Source organism: Heteronotia binoei, chromosome 19 (assembly GCF_032191835.1).
Source record: "Heteronotia binoei isolate CCM8104 ecotype False Entrance Well chromosome 19, APGP_CSIRO_Hbin_v1, whole genome shotgun sequence".
Taxonomy (NCBI): Eukaryota; Metazoa; Chordata; class Lepidosauria; order Squamata; family Gekkonidae; genus Heteronotia; species Heteronotia binoei.
Window position 1 is genome coordinate 12,627,643 of NC_083241.1, and position 18,811 is coordinate 12,646,453.

Below are 18,811 nucleotides of genomic sequence, written 5' to 3' on the forward strand. Positions count from 1 at the left end.
AAGAAGTCAGGGCATCTGTTGGTTCAGGGTACAGGGTAGTGAGTTGGGTTTATAAAAAAAACCCACTCTCAGTTCAGGTTGTGTGAGACTGGCCAAGGGTGACATGAGTGACAGGCAGCAGAAGAGGGATTCTGGGGGCAAGGACAAGGAGAAGACTAGAGGGGTGGAGGGGAGGAGGAGGATCTAGTTTTTCCTCTCACCTGTGTGTAGGGCCACTCCACAGCCGCCTTCCAGCACTCCGATCTCTGGCTGGAGTGTGATGAAGAAGTCCCGCCTCGGGCCCTTCATCGAGGCTGCTGCTGGGGTGCCCCCAGCTGAGGTGCCATTAGGTGCTGGCACTGAGCAGGGGTTTGCTGCTTGAGCCAGAGCCGAAGATGGGCTTGGAGATGAGCTATGGGGACTGTTTTCTGTCCAAAACAATCACCCAAGGAGGGTGCAGAGTGTCGTGCAGGAGCTGGAGGAGAAGCTGGTTGAGGAGGACCAGCCCCCTTCTTCGGTTCCTTCGGGCACCAGCAGTCCTTCAGGGGATGGCCACATGGGGGAGGGGCGGCTGCATGGGGTGGAGGAAGAAGAAATGGAGACACACGAGATGCCTCTATCTCCGCCCACTTCCCCAGCCCCTCCTACCACCCCGAGACATGATGTGTCTGCCCCGAGCTCCTCACAGGAAGTGGCTCTGGACACCCAAGCTGCCGGTCAGCTTGGGCATCCGTACACCTCCGAAGTCTGGAAGCATTTCCAGCTTATGGAGGATCCACGCTATGCACAGTGCCAGCTGTGCAGGGCCCGGATCAGTCGTGGGCTGGACCCTGCCCACCCAACTCCAGGGGGGATGCGGAACCACCTGCGGAAGCACCACCAGGCGGTGCTTCTTAAGAGGGAGAAGCAGGCTAGTGCTGAGGTGCCCAAGCGGCCAACACCACCCAGCCAGGAGGTCCGTCCCAGTGCAACTACCTTAAGAGCTCTCCAGGAGAGTTCCGTGACAGGGCAGGGACGCCAGCCATCTCTGCCTGAGACGTTTGTTGGGGGTGGCACCTGTGTGCCAAGAGGGGGAATCAGGTATGGCAGGAGGATGATCGCCTGGAACCTTGCCAGGTCGGTTGTCCATGGGCTTCCATTTTCAGTGGTCAAGAATCCTGGGGTGCTAGGGTTGCTGGAGTACCTGGCACCCTGGTACAAAGTTCCTTCTAGAACCACCCTTAGCAGGACCATTGTGCCATCTTTTTCAGGGCGACCAGATCTGTAGTGAAGGAGCATTTGTCCCATGCTGTCGGGGGGACTGTTCATTTCACCTCAGATATCTGGAGCTCCCAACATGCGTTCGAGGGGTGTCTCTCTCTGACTGCGCATTGGTGGCAACCCAGTGAGCTGCAGGGTGGGGGTGGCAATAGCGGCAGGCAGGGTCAGGGCCACCAGGCTGGCTATCGCTAGGCCTTGCTGCACGCTGAAGCAGTCGACGTGCCGCACGTGGTGGACACTCACGGAACCATCCTCTCATGGCAGTTAGAGGGCTGGGTAGGCAGAAGGGACATCGCCACGGGCTTCGTGGTGACTGACCGTGGCTCCGACATCAAGGCGGCTGTCCAGCGTCAGGGCCTAAAACGCCTTCCTTGCATGGCCCACCTTCTCCACCTTGTGGTTAAGGACGCATTGAACCAGACGAAAAGCCAGGATCGTCGGTATCTTGCCGCGACCCATGAGTACCAACTTCACAGGAAACGTCTCCTTTGGACTACTGGGTCGCAAAGGAGGGGGTCTGGCCGGCCCTCTCCTCCGTGGCCAAGGCATTCCTCTCATGCCCACCAACGAGCGTGCAGAGCGAGCGTGTCTTTTTGCATATGGGCGACATTGTCTGCCCACATCGCAATTGCCTGCAACCCTGGACAGTTGAAGAGTTGGTCTTCCTGAAGGTCAACTTGCCTCTGTTCGGTTTCCTGAATGTAGACTTTGAGAGTGAATGAAGTGAGCACCTACTTGTGCCTGCATCCTCTCTTGGTCCGCGCTTGGAAGGTGGTTGTAAAACGCTCTCCCACTAAACATAGACTAGAGTCCAAAGACAGCCCAAAAACTCACTCACAAATTGATTGGCAGTGCATCCCCCAGCCCCTCATCCATTCCAAAACCAAAAGTGAATGCTGATTTAAAATCTCCAAAGCAATCCAAATTTCCCCAGTCCCCATCCATACATGCCTAATAATACTGAAAGGGCCATTGCAGCCCCCAACTGTAACCGACAGCACCCACAGGCCCAGCCAGAATAACCCAGTGTTTTTTTTCAGGGGCAGAAGGAAGAAAGAGGGAGGTGCCAGTGATGATGACAGGCAGCCAGCAGCCATACCAATGCTGAGGTCTCTCTAATGGGACAGTGATAGCTGGTGTGTTGCTGCTGAGCTGAGAGAGAAGGAATGGTTCCCTTCCTCTCACACAATCTGAGGCCCTCCCAGTGATCTTCCTCATTTGGGGTGCAATTCTGGCTTGCCTCCTTGTGGTACACCCTGGGTAATGCAAAAGAGCCTGGACCAGCCAACCATCCATCACTCAAGGTAAGTCTAAATGCTTCTTGCTTTGTGTCAGATACAGAATGATGTGGAGCTAGGTGTGGTCCACCGCTTCTCTTGTTTGAGAGTTGTGTTGTTTGGGGCAGGGCTGGAGAGCTGGCATCTGTAGTTTGCGTGTTCTGTGGCAGGGAAGCTGGCATCTGGATGAGAGACCCAGAACCAGCATGCTTGTTGTGCTTGGCCCACTCTCCCTGCGTTGTTTGGGGCAGGGCTGGAGAGCTGGCATCTGTAGATTGCTCGTTCTGTGGCAGGGAAGCTGGCATCTGGGTGAGAGACCCAGAACCAGCATACTTGTTGTGCTTGGCCAGCTCTCCCTGCGTTGTTTGGGGCAGGGCTGGAGAGCTGGCATCTGGGTTTGCTGCAGCCAATCTTGAGCAGATTGTGTTTTGTGTGGCACTGACATTGGCAACTGGGTTTATATTGGTTCCAGGCCAGCAGGGTTCATAGAGTAGATAGATGGATGTAGTGCATTTGAGTCCTATAGAGATTCTCTGGTGTGAAGTTAGGTTTGGCTTTGGTGCCCCAGGAATTGGACCCCCTGGTCCAATTTTTTTTTTTTGGCCTTGTGGGTTTTGTGTGGGACAGTGTCCTGAAGCTGCACAGCAGTTTGGGGGGCTCTCCTCAAAACCCCCTGCTCCCCAGAGCCACTTTTCCCACGATAATTACAGTGGAGGAAGTGGCTCTAATTGTTTTTTTTCTCACCATTGGGAACAGGGTTCCTTTTGGGGTGCCCACAGATGGGTGCAGTCTTTTTGGGCCAGGGGGGTTTCATGCTGGGGAGTCCCCTGAAGCTGCCCTGCAGTTTTGGGGCCTCTCCCTCAAACTCCCCTCTGGCCAGAGCCACTTTCCCCACAGCAATTATAGTGGAGGAAGTGGCTAATTGGGCTTCCCCAGCATTGGTGGCAATGGGCCATTTGGGGAGCCTAAAGACAGGGACCTCCTGGTCCAATATTTTAGAAACTTGGGGGTGGTGGTATTTTGGGGAGAGGCACTGGATGCTATGCTGAAAATTTGGTGCCTCTACCTCAAAACACAGCCCCCCCAGAGCCCCAGATACCCACGGATCAATTCTCCATTATTTTATGGGAATCAATCTCCATAGGGAATAATAGAGTTCCCAGCAAACATTTCCCTCCCCTCCCCCTACTTTCTGATGACCCTGAAGCGGGGGGAGGGCCTCCATGCCAGGGGATCCCCTGCGCCCACCTGGGGATTGGCAGCCCGAATGTTACTATAGTTGATCTTATAAAACAATTTTAGAATTTCACGCTTTAAAGTGTCTTCTTTACAACACCTTTGTTTACTCTGTGTGCAAATATGTCACTGCATCTTTTAGTCCACTTCTTGAAGGCAGATTTCCAGGGGGGCGCTGAGTAATTTTTTTTTTCTGAAAAGGGGGCGTTAGGCCAAATAAGTTTGGGAACCTCTGTTTTAGACCAACATGGCTTTATTCAAGGTGTGAGATTTCGTGTGCAAACACATTGACTGATTTCCCACTCGCCACTCACGTTCCTCTTCTCAGCGGGGCTTCCTTCCGATTTCACAAGATCTGCCCAGGGGCTGCAGCTAGCGATGGCGTTTCCACGCAGCAAACAGAAACTGTTTTTTAGCGGTTTCTGTTTGCTGCGCGAAAAAGCCGATGCCAGTTACAGACCCAGGGCAGATAGTGTGAAATCAGAAGGAAGCTGAGAAGAGGAACGTGAGAGCGGCGTAAGGTGAGTAGGAAACCAGTCACTTAAAGGTGCCACTGAAGGAATTTGTTCTACTGCTCCAGACCAACATGGCTGTCCACATGAGCAGGGCCTGTAAGACCGAACTGTTTACACAGGCCTTTGCTGTTTGACTGAAAAGGGGCTGCCGCCGGACATCTTACAGAATGCTGGCCATCACAGTCGAGAATTCAATACCGCCTATACTGTACTGAAACAGCGCTATAGAATGGTTTTAAAATTGAGGGATGGTGGCTCAGTGGCAGAGCATCTGCTTGGTAAGCAGAAGGTCCCAAGTTCAATCCCCGGCATCTCCAAAAAAGGGTCCAGGCAAATAGGTGTGAAAAACCTCAGCTTGAGACCCTGGAGAGCCGCTGCCAGTCTGAGCAGACAATACTGACTTTGATGGACCAAGGGTCTGATTCAGTAGAAGGCAGCTTCATATGTTCATATATGTTCATGATATACAGTAAGTAAATTATGGTTTTATATGTTTTATTGGATTGATTGTATTTTATGATGTTGTAAGCCGCCCTGAGTCCGCTTGCGGAGAGGGCGGGATATAAATTGAAAGAAAGAAAGAAAGAAAGAAAGAAAGAAAGAAAGAAAGAAAGAAAGAAAGAAAGAAAGAAAGAAAGAAAGAAAGAAAGAAAGAAAGAAAGAAAGAAAGAAAGAAAGAAAGAAAGAAAGAAAGAAAGAAAGAAAGAAAGAAAGTAATTTAGTGCTGATAACAGTGGAGAAATGACATCCAGTCCTATTTACGCTAAGAACATAAAATAAGCCATGTTGGACCAGGCCAATGGCCCATCCACTGTGTGTCACACAGTGGCCCAAAAACCCAGGCGCCGTCAGGAGGTCCATCAGTGGGGCCAGGACTAGAAGCCCTCGCACTGTTCCCCCCCCCTCCCAAGCACCAAGAATACAGAGCATCACTGCCCCAGAGAGAGAGTTCCAACAATACGCTGTAGCTAATAGCCTCTGCTCCATATGATTATCCAATCCCCTCTTGAAGCTGTCTGTGGATGTGAGGCATGGACGTAAACATGGCTGGGTTGGGAGTGATGTGACCCCACTGATGGTGGACCAAGCTGAGGCCCCTCCCCTCCCCAAACCCCACCCCCTCCCAGCTCCATCCCCAAAGTCTCCAGGTATTTTCCAGCACAGACCTGGCAACTCTAGTTGAAGCACCAGCTGAATCTGGGACCCCTGCTCAGACAGCTGGGCTTTTTGAGTGGAATTTGTCCCGCCTCCCCTACAGACACAACAAATCAGAAGCAAACCCAGTAAAGCAAATGTGAAGTGAGGGTATCACTTTACTCTGCTCTGGTAAGACCTCACCTGGAGTATTGTGTCCAGTTTTGGGCACCACATTTTAAGAAGGATATAGACAAACTGGAATGGATCCAGAGGATGGTGAGGGGTCTGGAGACCAACTCCTATGAAGAAAGGTTGTAGGAGCTGGGCATGTTTAGCCTGGAGAGGAGGCAGCTGAGAAGTGATATGATCACCATCTTCAAGTACTTGAAGGGCTGTCATATAGAGGATGGGGCCCCAGAAGGTAGGACCAGAACCAATGGGTTGAAATTAAATCAAAAGATTTTCTGGTTCAACATTAGGAAGAACTTCCTGACCGTTAGAGCAGTTCCTCAGTGGAACAGGCTTCCTCGGGAGGTGGTGGGTTCTCCTTCCTTGCAATGAAAATCCTGTGAATTTAGGGGGAGGTATTTGTGAGTTTCCTGCATTGTGCAGGGGGTTGGACTAGATGACCCTGGAGGTCCCTTCTAACTCTATGATTCTATGAAACCCTTAAAAAGAACAGCGGATCAGCCTCTAGCACTCCAAGATCGCTTGGCTGCAATAATCATACAAGTTCATGCAAGGGCAATGCCTGGCCCCCAGCCCATGAGGACTCTGGGAGATCTCCCAAAGCACCTGCATCTTTTTTGGAAATGAAGGTTTGGCACACTGAGCCAAAGCTGTTAAAGGCAGTGGAATTGCCAGGTTATTTTGCCCCCTTTCATTTGGAACACCATCGTAGTCAGGAATTAGCACAGTGGAGCTTACATCCGAGGAAACTTGCTAAGCAGACCGGGCTGTGGGATGGGATGGAGAAACTGCTCTTGTTTTGTTTTGACTGAGCAGCCAACGCTTTTCCAGGTCAAGTCTAACCCTTTAGAAATGCTAATGAGATTCCTGGCCAGAGACCATGACATGGTCAGTTCACACCTTCCGCTAGTCAATTATCACCCTGCCCAACAAGACTTTACAAATGCAAATGACTTCTCTGGCAATTGTCAGTTTTTAACCCTTTCAGATGCAAGTTATCAGCTAGCAGGGAAATGAAAACAGCTTTTACCTACAAAAGGGTTTTTTTCCCCTCAGTCTCCATGCTCGATAAATTGGGAAGGGGATGTTGCCTGGTGGGAGCCCTCTTGTAACTACAGGCCTGATTTAGAAAAGATTTCTCATTGGGTGTGTTCACACTTCACTAAATAATGAGTTTTGCAACTGGATTTTTACTGTGTAAGAACAGCAAAAACCCAGTTGCAAAATGTATTATTTTGTGTAGTGTGAATGCACCCGTTGTGTATATGTGCTAAAATGGTTAGCCTGCTCCAGAGTCTCAGGATAGAAAGGGAAAGAAATGACAGTCTGAACAAATCCCAAAGGGGAGAAAATGTTTGATGGTTGAGCTGGGATGAAAGATTTGCAGGATCTTTGTTCAGAGATCTCCAGATACAAAGAAAACAAAGCAAATTCTATCTTCAAGCTGCAGACACAGAGCCTGAAGTGGAGTGGTGTGTTGGCTTGGGCTGCAAGCTAGGACTGTCAGCTAGGGCCCCAACCCACCGGCAGGGAGGAGGCCACCAGGGGGGTCGTAGCCCCTCCCCCACAAGAGTCTTGTCGAAACACAGAGCGTGCAGCGCCCAGAAGTAACATATCACACCTGGCATGTAGCACAGAGATACTCTAGGAATTCACTGAAAATGCTATAGTTTCATATGGGGACACTCTAGCAATTTTGGGGAAAACTCATAGAGTTTCCCCCCCAAATTGCTAGTGTCCCCACACAAAACCATAGAGTTTTCCATCAATTCCTAGAGCATTCCCGCATGGCATGCCAGGTATGATACATCCAGGTGATGTCATCACACCGCACATGCTGCGCATGTGCGAAAAAGTCCCCTGCCAGCAGCCATGGGGGACTTGGCAACCCTACAATGCCAACCTCCAGCTGGGTCTGGAATTGCCCTCAGAATTACACCTCATCTTCAGACTACAGAGACCAATCCCCCTTGAACAAATGGCTGCTTTGGAAACTGGACTCTATGGCACTGAGGTCCTCCTCCACTCTCCACCCCCAAATCTCCAAGAATTTACTGGCCAAGGGTTGGCAAATCTACTTCAAGCATTTACTGGGGTTGGCAAATCTACTTCTACTTGTTTCTGCATTCATGACTCTTTGATTCACTGATAGCAAAGAAGAGGGAACAGACAGACAGACAGACAGACAGACAGACAGACAGACAGACAGACAGACAGACAGACAGACAGACAGACAGACAGACAGACAGACAGACAGACAGACAGACAGATAGATAGATAGATAGATAGATAGATAGATAGATAGATAGATAGATAGATAGATAGATAGATAGATAGATAGACAGACCACTTTGTATATAAGCCACATTGAACAGCAAAGAAAGGCAGCACAGAGCTTTTGAAACTAAAATAAAGCTACATTTTCACCAGTTTCTCTTGCACAGGCTCCCCTAGAAAAAATTTACAGCAGGTATTTTTAAAACAGCAATGTCCACTCAATGAAGTGGGCAATAAACAAACCAACAGAAGATCAAGACCAGACTGGGGCCTGAAGACAGACTTCGGCAGGATAGGCTTCCAAGAGTAAACTATCTGTTGCCTCCATCATCCATCTAAAACTATTCCAGTTATCCAGAGCTAGCTCTAGACAACAATCTCTCCCAAAGACCCTTGATGTTCACCCTTTCACCTGCTTACCTAGAGCCTTTGAATTGCACAGTCACAATCCACTAGGATCCACATATGCTTATCCAATCCCTTGAAGCTGTCTATGCTTGTAGCCGCCATCACCTCCTATGGCAGTGAATTCCATGCATTAATCACCCTTTGGGTGAAGAAGGACTTCCCTTTATCAGTTCTAACCCGACTCCTCAGCAATTTCATTGAGTGCCCACAAAATATTGTATTGTATAGTATTGGATTGGATTCGTCCATCTAAGTCAGTCTTGTCCACCCAGACTGGCAAGCAGCTCTCCAGGACTCAGGCTGAGATCTTTCACATCACCTACAGCCTGGCTCTTTTAAGTGGAGATGCCGCCCGGGTTTGAACTAGGGACCTTCTGCCTGCCAAGCCAATGCTCTACCCCTTAGCCACAGCTTTTATTTGGGTCCTTCCTTTTGAGGGTGTCTTGGTTTTCCAGAGGACTGTTTCCCATTTGCAGACATTAGAATTCTGGGACAACCACTTCAAATGCTTCTCTATGTGTTCTTGCTGTTTGAACTTGATACAGGGAGGGTACAACTCAAGAAGGGCCTCTCAGCTTATGGCACCAAGCGGGGGTGGAATTCTGGCAGGAGCTCCTTTGCATATTAGGCCACACACCTCGGATGTAGCCAATCCTCCAAGAGCTTACAAAAAAGAGCCTTGTAAGCTCCAAGAGGATTGGCTACATCAGGGGTGTGTGGCCTAATAGTCAAAGGAGCTCCTGCTAGGATTCCACCCCTGGTACCAAGAAAGGGAGCAACTTCAATGGCATATGTGGTGTTAAAGGCTTCCTAGGTCAAAAGCAGCATCTTTAGTTGTACATGAAACCAGGGGTCATTTTGTAGAAAGAGGTGCCAGAGCTCATTAGCACAATTCATTTGCATATGCCACACGCCCCTGATATCGCCGGAAGGTGTACTAAATTATATCAGCTCAGCATTTACCTTAAAGTGCTTCTTGCATTATAAATGTCATATTAAGACCTTACTCCCATCATACTTTTAAAATTATTTTCTCCTATGTGGCCCCAGTGGCAGGATGATTTCCATCAGTCTGCTTTATATGTTTGGGTTATTTTTCCCATTTTTTGTGGGGGGAAATATTAGAAAGTTTGTCAAATCTTAAGAGTCCAGCAAAATTCTCACAGGGGGGTTGAACAATGGAGCCCAGAAGCAATTATTTGGGGGAGGGGAGAAAGAAAGAGCACAATAAAATTTAGAAGTTCCAGAACTCCGCTATTGAGCTCTGGCACTTCTTTTTCTACAAAATGACCTCTGGTTATAAGTAACAATACATGTTTCTATTTTGAGAATTTTTTTAAAAAAACATTTAAGGTCCCAATGAACACGTAGGCACTGGACCACAAAAGGAATGTCCTAAAGCAAAATTAATAGACACAAGACAGGAATGTTTATGGGGCTTTTTAGGAATAAGTAATGTGTCCAGTGCAGGGGTGGAATTCTAGCAGGAGCTCCTTTGCATATTAGGCCACACCTCCCTGATGTAGCCAATCCTTCAGGAGCTTACAAAAAAACAGCCTTGTAAGCTCTTAGAGCGGGGGGGGAGGGCAACGGTAGCTCTCCAGATGCTTTTTTGCCTACAACTCCCATCAGCCCCAGCCATTGACCATGCTGGCTGGGGCTGATGGAAGTTGTAGGCAAAAAAACATCTGGAGAGCTACCGTTGGCCACCCCTGCCTTAGAGGATTGGCTACGTCAGGGGTGTGTGGCCTAATATGCAAAGGAGCTCCTGCTAGAATTCCTCCCCTGATCCAGTGCATATGGACAGGTAGTAAAAGATGTTACTGTTGTGTATCTCCCAATTCAGAAAGAAAACGACGTGTTCAATTATTCAGAGCCAAAATGTCCTCAATAGAACCAGAATTCAGGACCAGAATTGGAAGATAACAGGCCTACAACGTTCAGCTGGAATCTTAAAACAACAGGTCCAGGAAAGAGCAGTTCCCACAGGCAATGGGCAGTCTGACGGATAGTCCCAGCACACAGACTTCAAATAGGGTTTCCAGCTCCACTCTGGGAAATGCCTGGGAATTTTGTGTGTGACCCTTAAGGAGGCTGGGGGGAGGGGAGGGGAGGTTTCAGTGGGGCATAATACTCCAGAGTCCACCCTCCAAAGTCATAATTTCCTCCAGGTTGAACTGATCTCTGTTGCCTGAAGTTCAGTTGTAATCAGGGGGCATTCCGTAGAAAAAGAGGTGCCGGATCTCATTAGCACAACTCATTTGCATATGCCACGCACCCCTGTGACATCACTGGAAGGTGGACTCAATTATATGTCCTGGAATCTGTGCATCTGCCTGGAGAAAAGGTCTACATCTTTTGTTAGAGACAAGTTCCCAGAAGCGAGGATCGGGGGGTTTTTTAATTACCGCTTGCTCTAGCTCTTTCCACGGAAGTTTGTCAAATCCTTTTGTTTTATCATAGCTTCGTACTGGGATCTGAGTTTTAAATAGGTGCTCATTTGTGTCCCTTTCCTACCTCGCCTGATCTGTCTCATCGTGTAACGAAGCGCTTCTTTCAACTCTCTGCATTCATGATCGTACCAACTATTATGAGCATGGAATGTCTGCCTTATAGGCCTGTTGCTCGTGAGCATGGGTTTGAGTAAATTCTTAATCCCAATAAAGTGTTCTATAGGATCAGAGGTATGTTGCAAAAGGGATGTTCTCAATCTGTCTAATCTAGGGTTGCCAAATCCAATCCAAGAAATATCTGGGGACTTTGGGGGTGGAGCCAGGAGCAAGGGTGTGACAAGCATCGTTGAACTCCAAAGGGAGCTTTGGCCATCACATTTAAAGGGACTACACACCTTTTATATGCCTTCCCTCCATTGGAAATAACGGAGGACAGAGGCTCATAGAACTGGACGCCATGGTCCAATCTTTTTGAAACTTGGACGGTATTTTGAGGAGAGGCATTGGATGCTATGCTGCAAATTTGGTGCCTCTACCTAAAAAAACAGCCCCCTAGAGCCCCAGATACCTGCGGATCAATTCTCTGTTATTCCCTATGGGAATCAGTCTCCATAGGGAATAATGAGTGCCCAGCAGACATTTCCCTCCCCCCCCACCCGCTTTCTGATGACCCTGAAGCGGGGGGAGGGCTTCCAAACCGGGGGATCCCCTGACCCCACCTGGAGATTGGCAACCCTAGTCTAATCCCATACTTGTTAAAGTATGTGCAATAATGCTATGCAATCCTATTATTCCACCTAAACTAGTCTCCTTGCACTGATTGCCTCAAATCGGGCTGATACAGTGGACACTTTTGGACACCTAGGCTGGGACAAGGATGCCTTAAGACGTGAGATGTCCACACCTTCCATGGCTGAATTGCCATCCCTGCTGCCTTGGACTAACTCTGAGCTGCGGCTTAATTGTTTTATTTTAATCTCTTAATCCGTTTTAACTCTTTGATTGTTTTACTTTTTATCTCTTAGTTTGCTTATTGTTAGTTTTAATGGGTTACTATGTTGGAATCCGCCCTGAGCCCACCATGGGAAAGGGAGGACTACAAATTAACAGAAATAAAGAAATAATAAGTTTTCCAGACCATTTAAGCCTCTTGTAGTTGGGAGAGATCTCTTCTGTGAATTCCCAAACTGGTTTTGTTATTGCGTTTGCATTAATAGACAAAAACAATCGCTGAGGGCAATGATCGCTCAGCGTATGATCCAAAACTTCGAACTTTGTAACAAAATTCAAAAGAAGGGGAGGTATGGCTATGCAGGGCTTTTTTTTGTAGCAGGAACTCCTTTGCATATTCGGCCACACACCCCTGATGTAGCCAATCCTCCAGGAGCTTACAGGACTCTTAGTACAGGGCCTACTGTAAGCTCTTAGAGGATTGGCTACATCAGGGGTGTGTGGCCTAATATGCAAAGGTAGGGTTGCCAAGTCCAATTTAAGAAATATCTGGGGACTTTGGGGGTGGAGCCAGGAGACTTTGGGGGTGGAGCCAGGAGACATTGGGGTGGAGCCAAGATCAAGGCTGTGACAAGCATAATTGAACTCCAAAGGGAGTTCTGGCCATCACATTTCAAGGGACGGCACACCTTTTCAATGCTTTCCTTCCATAGGAAATAATGAAGGATAGGGGCACCTTCTTTTGGGGCTCATAGAATTGGACCCCCTTTTGAAACATGGGGGATATTTTGAGAAGAGGCACTAGATGCTGTACTGAAAATTTGATGCCTCTACCTCAAAAAACAGCCCCCCCAGAGCCCCAGATACCCGCAGATCAATTCTCCATTATTTTCTATGGGAATAAATCTCTATAGGGAACAATAGAGTACCCAGCAGATATTTCCCTCCCCTCCCCTTGCTTTCTGACGAACCTGAAGCGGGGGGAGGGTCTCCAAACCAGGGGATCCCCTGCCCTCACCTGGGGATTGGCAACCCTATGCAAAGGAGTTCCTGCTACAAAAAAAGCCCTGTGGCTATGTAATCTATTACATGACTAGTCCTACATGTCACCACATAGGTAAATGTTCCGCCAGATATATCAAGAGCAGTACCATGCAACAGGGCATTCTCATAAGGGTTAACCTGTAGACCAGTTTATCCTATTCCTATCTTATTGTCTAATTTTAATTTTTTGGGGAGGGATGGTGGCTCAGTGGTAGAGCATCTGCTTGGGAAGCAGAAGGTCCCAGGTTCAATCCCTGGCATCTCCAAAAAAGGGTCCAGGCAAATAGGTGTGAAAAACCTCAGCTTGAGACCCTGGAGAGCCGCTGCCAGTCTGAGTAGACAATACTGACTTTGATGGACCAAGGGTCCGATTCAGTATAAGGCAGCTTCATACGTCCATATATATCATTTTATTGATGCGATAAAATTTGGTATTTATGGTATTTTACTGTAATATTTTTGTAGTACTTGAAAGTTTTGCAGTCTTGTTATGGCCAATGGCTAATACAATTAAAATTGACTTGACTACTAAATTATACCAGCTCAGCATCTACCTTAAATGCTTCTTGGATTGTAATTGTCACAATAAAACCTTACTCCCATCATACTTTTTAAATTACTTTCTCCTGTGCGGCCACAGTGGCACGGTGAAGATTTCCATCTGTCTGCTTTATATGTTTTGGTTATTTTCCCATTTTTTTTTGGGGGGGGGGAATATTAGAAAGTCTGTCAAATCTTAAGAGTTCGGCAAAATTCTCACAGGGTGTTTGAACAATGGAGCCCAGAAGCAAGGGCTTTTGGGGGGGGGGGCATTAAGAAAGAAAGAGCACAATAAAATTTAGAGGTTCCAGAGCTCCTGCGAGATCCTGCCCAAAATGAGGCCTCATTGTAATCCCTGGAGTAGGGTTGCCAAGTAGGGGTCCCAATCCCCCCGCTTTAGCGGGAGACTTCTGGGTTCCCAGCTTAATCTCCCGGTCTTCAAAAATTGAGAACCGGGGGGGTGGGGGGTGGAGGGGGGGAGAACATACCTATAGAGCTCCTGAGCAGTTTGTAAAATCCCTGTCCCTTTAAGGCTGGGCAGGAAGGAGGAAACAGGAAGGGCTTCGGAGAACGGCCCCTCCCTTCTTTGCTTTCGTTTTCACAGCAGGCACAGTTCTCCGGAAGAAGACCAAGTAAGTATTTGTGTGTGTGTGTGTGTGAGAGAGAGGGAGGGGGCAGGGAGGGGGATTCCCTCGTATGGAGGCCCTCCCCCCCTTTAGAAAGCGTGGGGGGGGGAGGGAAATGTCTACTGGGCACTCTATTATTCCCTATGGAGAATGATTCCCATAGGGAATAATAGGGAATTGATCCGTGGGTATTGGGGGCTCTGGGGGGGCTATTTTTTGAGGTAGAGGCACCAGATTTTTAGTATAGCATCTAGTGCCTCTCCCCAAAATACCCCCCAAGTTTCAAAACGATTGGACCAGAGGGTCCAATTCTATGAGCCCCAAAAGATGGTGCCCCTATCCTTAATTATTTCCTATGGAAGAAAAGCATTTAAAAAGGTGAGCTGTCCCTTTAAATGTGATGGCCAGAACTCCCTTGGAGTTCAATTATGCTTGTCACACCCTTGTTCCTGGCTCCACCCCCAGTGTCTCCTGGCTCCACCCCCAAAGTCTCCTGGCTCCGCCCCCAAAGTCCCCAGATTTTTCTTTAATTGGACTTGGCAACCCTATTACCAAGTCCAATTCAAGAAATATCTGGGGACTTTGGGGGTGGAGGCAGGAGACTTTGGGGGTGGAGCCAGGAGACATTAGGGGTGGAGCCAAGATCAAGGCTGTGACAAGCATAATTGAACTCCAAAGGGAGTTCTGGCCATCACATTTAAAGGGACAGCACACCTTTTCAATGCCTTCCTCCCATAGGAAATAATGAATAGGGGCACCTTTTTGGGGGGATCATAGAATTGGACCCCCTGGTCCAATCTTTTTGAAACTTGGGGGGGTATTTTGGGGAGAGGCACGAGATGCTATACTGAAAATTTGGTGCCTCTACCCCAAAAAACAGCTTCCCCAGAGCTCCAGATACCCGTGGATCAATTCTCCATGATTTTCTATGGGAATAAATCTCCATAGGGGATAATAGTGTTCCCAGCAGAGATTTCCCTCCCCTCCCCCCCCCCCCGCTTTCTGACGACCCTGAAGTGGGGGGAGGGCCTCCAAACCAGGGGACCCCCTGCCCCCACCTGGGGATTGGCAACCCTACCCTGGAGATTTCTAGCCACCCACCACCTGGAGCCTGGCAACCATAACTTAAAACGCACACTGAATATTCCTTATCCTCAAAGAATTTTGTGAGGAAGCCCAGTTACCTCTAACCAAGAGCTTTCAGCACCCACAATGTTAGAGGTCCCTGGCTAGTCAGTGACAAAACCTAATTTAAAAAAAAAAAATGTTAGTAGATGAATGGAACGGAAGCGAGGTGGGGTGTGAAGCCAGCGCATAGCCCCAAGAAGCATATGCAGAGATACTATACAGTCATATATGTTTTATTGCCTAAGCTCAAAGCCATAGTTAAACATCACGGGAAAACAAAACAAAACAAAACAAAGAGAGCAAAGCAATCAGGATATAAAGTAAAATTCCTAAAATATCTATTAGAAGGTTATGATACAGGATAAGCATTAAAAATAAAAATATATATATAGCTAAAAGAAACAGAATTAACAATAGTTGTAGATTTTCTAGACTGTATGCACCTGGTCTTGGCAATGTAGAACCTGACGTTTCTCCAGCAGCTGTGACTGCTCTCAGAGGTACAACACAGAAGGCTAGAGTTCTCTCTGTGATGAAACGAGAAAAAGAATATAAATTACCTGCCTAGTGCCTACCATATTCTTCTCACTTTGACACAGAGAGAACTCTAGCCTTCTGTGTTATACCTCTGAGGATGCCAGTCACAGCTGCTGAAGAAACGTCAAGTTCTACAATGCCAAGACCATGGCCATACAGCCGGGAAAATCTACAACTAATGAACTCCGGCCATGAAAGCCTTCGGTAACATATAGAATTAACAATAGTTTACTATTCCTATAGTAATAAGGAGCGAGCTGGCACAAAGTGAGTAAAACTATTCATTAACCAAATTTGCATCAGAGGAATTTAACTGTATAGTATATGGAAAGATTATTCACTTTTGTAAATGGAGAAGGGAGGAGTGGCCGGTAGCCCTATTCTGGCCGAATGGCTGTAATGTACATTTTTCTCATTTGTAAAATTAAAAACAATCTCTCTCATTTGTAAAAAAAAATTTTTAAAAAACAAAAGCTGTTTGACAGGGGGTAGATCCAGTGGAACGAGACGCCAGACTGCAACGGCGTCTTCATCACCTGGTTCTCTCTCTCTCTCTCTCTCTCTCTCTCTCTCTCTCTCTCTCTCTGTCTCTCTCTCTCTGTCTTACACACCCACTCAGTACAGTTAATCTTACATGCTCTGCAGAGTTGCCTTGGAACGTGGCATCTCCTCTATGAGCTGCCCATGCTACCTTTGACTGTTATGAGAGAAGGGCTTCCTGCCCTCTCAGGGACCCCCGGCTCTGCGCAACAGCTGCAGTCTACTGATGGGGACAGAGAGTGTCCATATAAAGAGGATCATTTCATGCAGGCCTCAGATTCAGCAGGAGCGCACAGAAGCGCAGCTCCTGAACTTTTCCGAGGGTTCCCCCTCTTCCTCCTCACCTACCTTGTCCATTGAATAGGAGGTGCAGCTGCATAACAACCCCTGGATTGGGAGAGCAGGCAGCCAGCCAGCCACCAGGGGCTTTGCCACGCCCCCAGCAGCCCTCATCAACCCCTGGAGAAGCCCACGCCACCCTTTCTCCACTTCTTATGTGATTTTCAGCTGCAGATGGCTTGTTGGCCTTTTGACTGTTGCGGGGGGCAGGAGAGCCCCACGCGAGTGAGGCCTGCTTGGGTTGGCTGGATCTCTAGCCAGCCCGAGCAGGTCTTGCTTACATGGGGTTCTCCTTTCTTGCGTCTGGTTGCTTTTGTCTGGCCTGGGGAGGGGGGCGGGGGGGCATATGCTAATGAACTCCACCACTTATTTTTCTACAGGACGACCCCTGACTTTACGCGTGATAAGGCATTTGAAACATTACAGCATGGGGAAGGGGGGATGATCGCATCCTCAATGGAAACGCAATGCATTATCCGGATCTTTAGCATTCTCTGTGCCAGTTCTACAACCAGCACCCTAGCCGAGGCTACCTTCTGGCGCCTCCCCTTCTGCACTGATAATGTCACCGAGTCACACGGGAGGCTCCCAATTCGGTGCCCCCAGAAGGCAGGCGCCCTAGGCAATTGCCTAGTTAGCTTACTGGCACAGCCGGCCCTGTCTACAACCAGGATCCTCTTCCTTCCACAGTTCAGTATGCACTAAGATGGGAAACCTCTCTGGGCTCCACCGCTTCAAAACTGGGAGTCTAACACTTATGGACTTCTTTTATACACATCTTATCCCCCCATGAAGATACAAAGCACTTTACTTTGTTCTCCTCTCCTCCATTTCATCCACACCACAACCCTGTGAGGCAGGATCCAAAATGGTTTACGAGGTTCTCCTTTCCTCAATTTCATCCACGCAACAGTCTTGTGAGGGAGGTTAGGCTGAGAGCCTGCAACTGGCCCAAGATCACCCAGCTGCTTCCCAGAGAGAGCAGGACTCACACTTGTGTCTCCTAGGCCAGCCCTGTAGCTGCCAAACCATACCACACTACTTTCATACATGCGAACGCTTCACCCCACGATGGATATTCCTTCCCCACACAGAAAACCAGATGGATATCTGAGAGAAGGTTTCAAGTGTAATCTTCCCTTGGAGCCTAAGTCTTCTGGAGGAGTGGATTTAAAAACTGAGCCTTCAACAAAATGAATGAAGGAGCGCCCGAGCATGTGATTCCCCTGGGATGAAGAAATAAAGTTCAGACCCAAGTGGAAAACCTCAGTGAACAACTAGGTCTGTGCGGGTTCGAGATGTAAAACGGCAACTTAAGGACAGACACAGCATGTCCTTATAGCTTGGCACATGTAAACAATTTACTGGCATTCTCATCATGCGTCCTCAAACAGTTCCCAAGGACATGAATCAGTTTGCAATTAAAAACAAAACGTTGCCTTTATAAAGTTGTTTAACAATTACAATATTTCAGCAGCATTACAATATTTCAGCAGCCATCTAATGGATATAATAATAAGGCTACAAAGGAAGTTAAAGTTATTCAAGCGTTTTGGCTTGATGAGTACACCTGTCATCTGAATGGAAAAGAAAACAACTCATTAATCTGTCTCCTGAGTGTTGATTCACACACTAGAACTGTTAGGTTTTGGTTTTCAAAGCCCGCCAAGCTCATGTTCAACGATGACCTCTACCAAAAAAAAAAAAAAAAGGAACCTGAAAATCAAAGTCCTACCTGGGTGCTCCTCTCTGAAGACAAGGTGACAACTGCCAGAGAAGCAAAGTGTGCACACCGGCTACTTTCTCAGAGGTAGACGCCTCACCTGTTCATGCTTCCAAATTCTTCAGGGATCCACCCTGGAAAGTTGCAATTCAGGATTTCTGACTGACAGGCATTGCCCATGGGATGCAAGACTTGTGGAGCAACGCTGACTAGTCTTCTCTGCCACTTGTTTCAACACTGGAAGGGAGGAAGAGTTCTGGGCTGTGTGGAATGTTTCATCAGAAGGGTAAAGCACAGGAGCCCAGGGAGGAAATCCTTTGGAGTGGGATAAAGTGGCTGTCCAGGTGTGTCAAGGAGCCGTATCTCTGATGTAAGCAAGAGGAAAAGAAAAGGAGAGCAGGTATCATTCTAGCAAATACATAGAGCTTTTCCTGAGCAGGAACGCACAGCAACGCAGTTCCGGCTGTTTTGGTGCCAGAGGGTGTGGCCTAATAAGCAAATGAATTCCTGCTGGGCCTTTTCTACAAAAAAGCCCTGTGTGAAACAGTGGTGATGTCATGGGGTGTGGCCTAATATGCAAATAAGTTTCTGCTGGGCTTTCTCCTGCAAAACAGCCCCACTCTGAACAATGGTGACATCAGGAGGTGCGGCC

At 48.0% G+C, this 18,811-nt stretch overlaps 1 protein-coding gene across 1 annotated transcript in view; it reads right to left on the bottom strand.

The window, feature by feature from the left end:
- Positions 1-18,230, bottom strand: part of CERS3 (ceramide synthase 3) — an 84,542-nt gene extending 66,312 nt beyond the window's left edge. The window contains exon 1 of the mRNA XM_060260098.1: positions 18,172-18,230. The gene's annotated coding sequence lies outside the window, so the exon portion shown is untranslated. The remainder of the gene's footprint in view (positions 1-18,171) is intronic.
- Between the last annotated feature and the right edge of the window lie 581 nt (positions 18,231-18,811).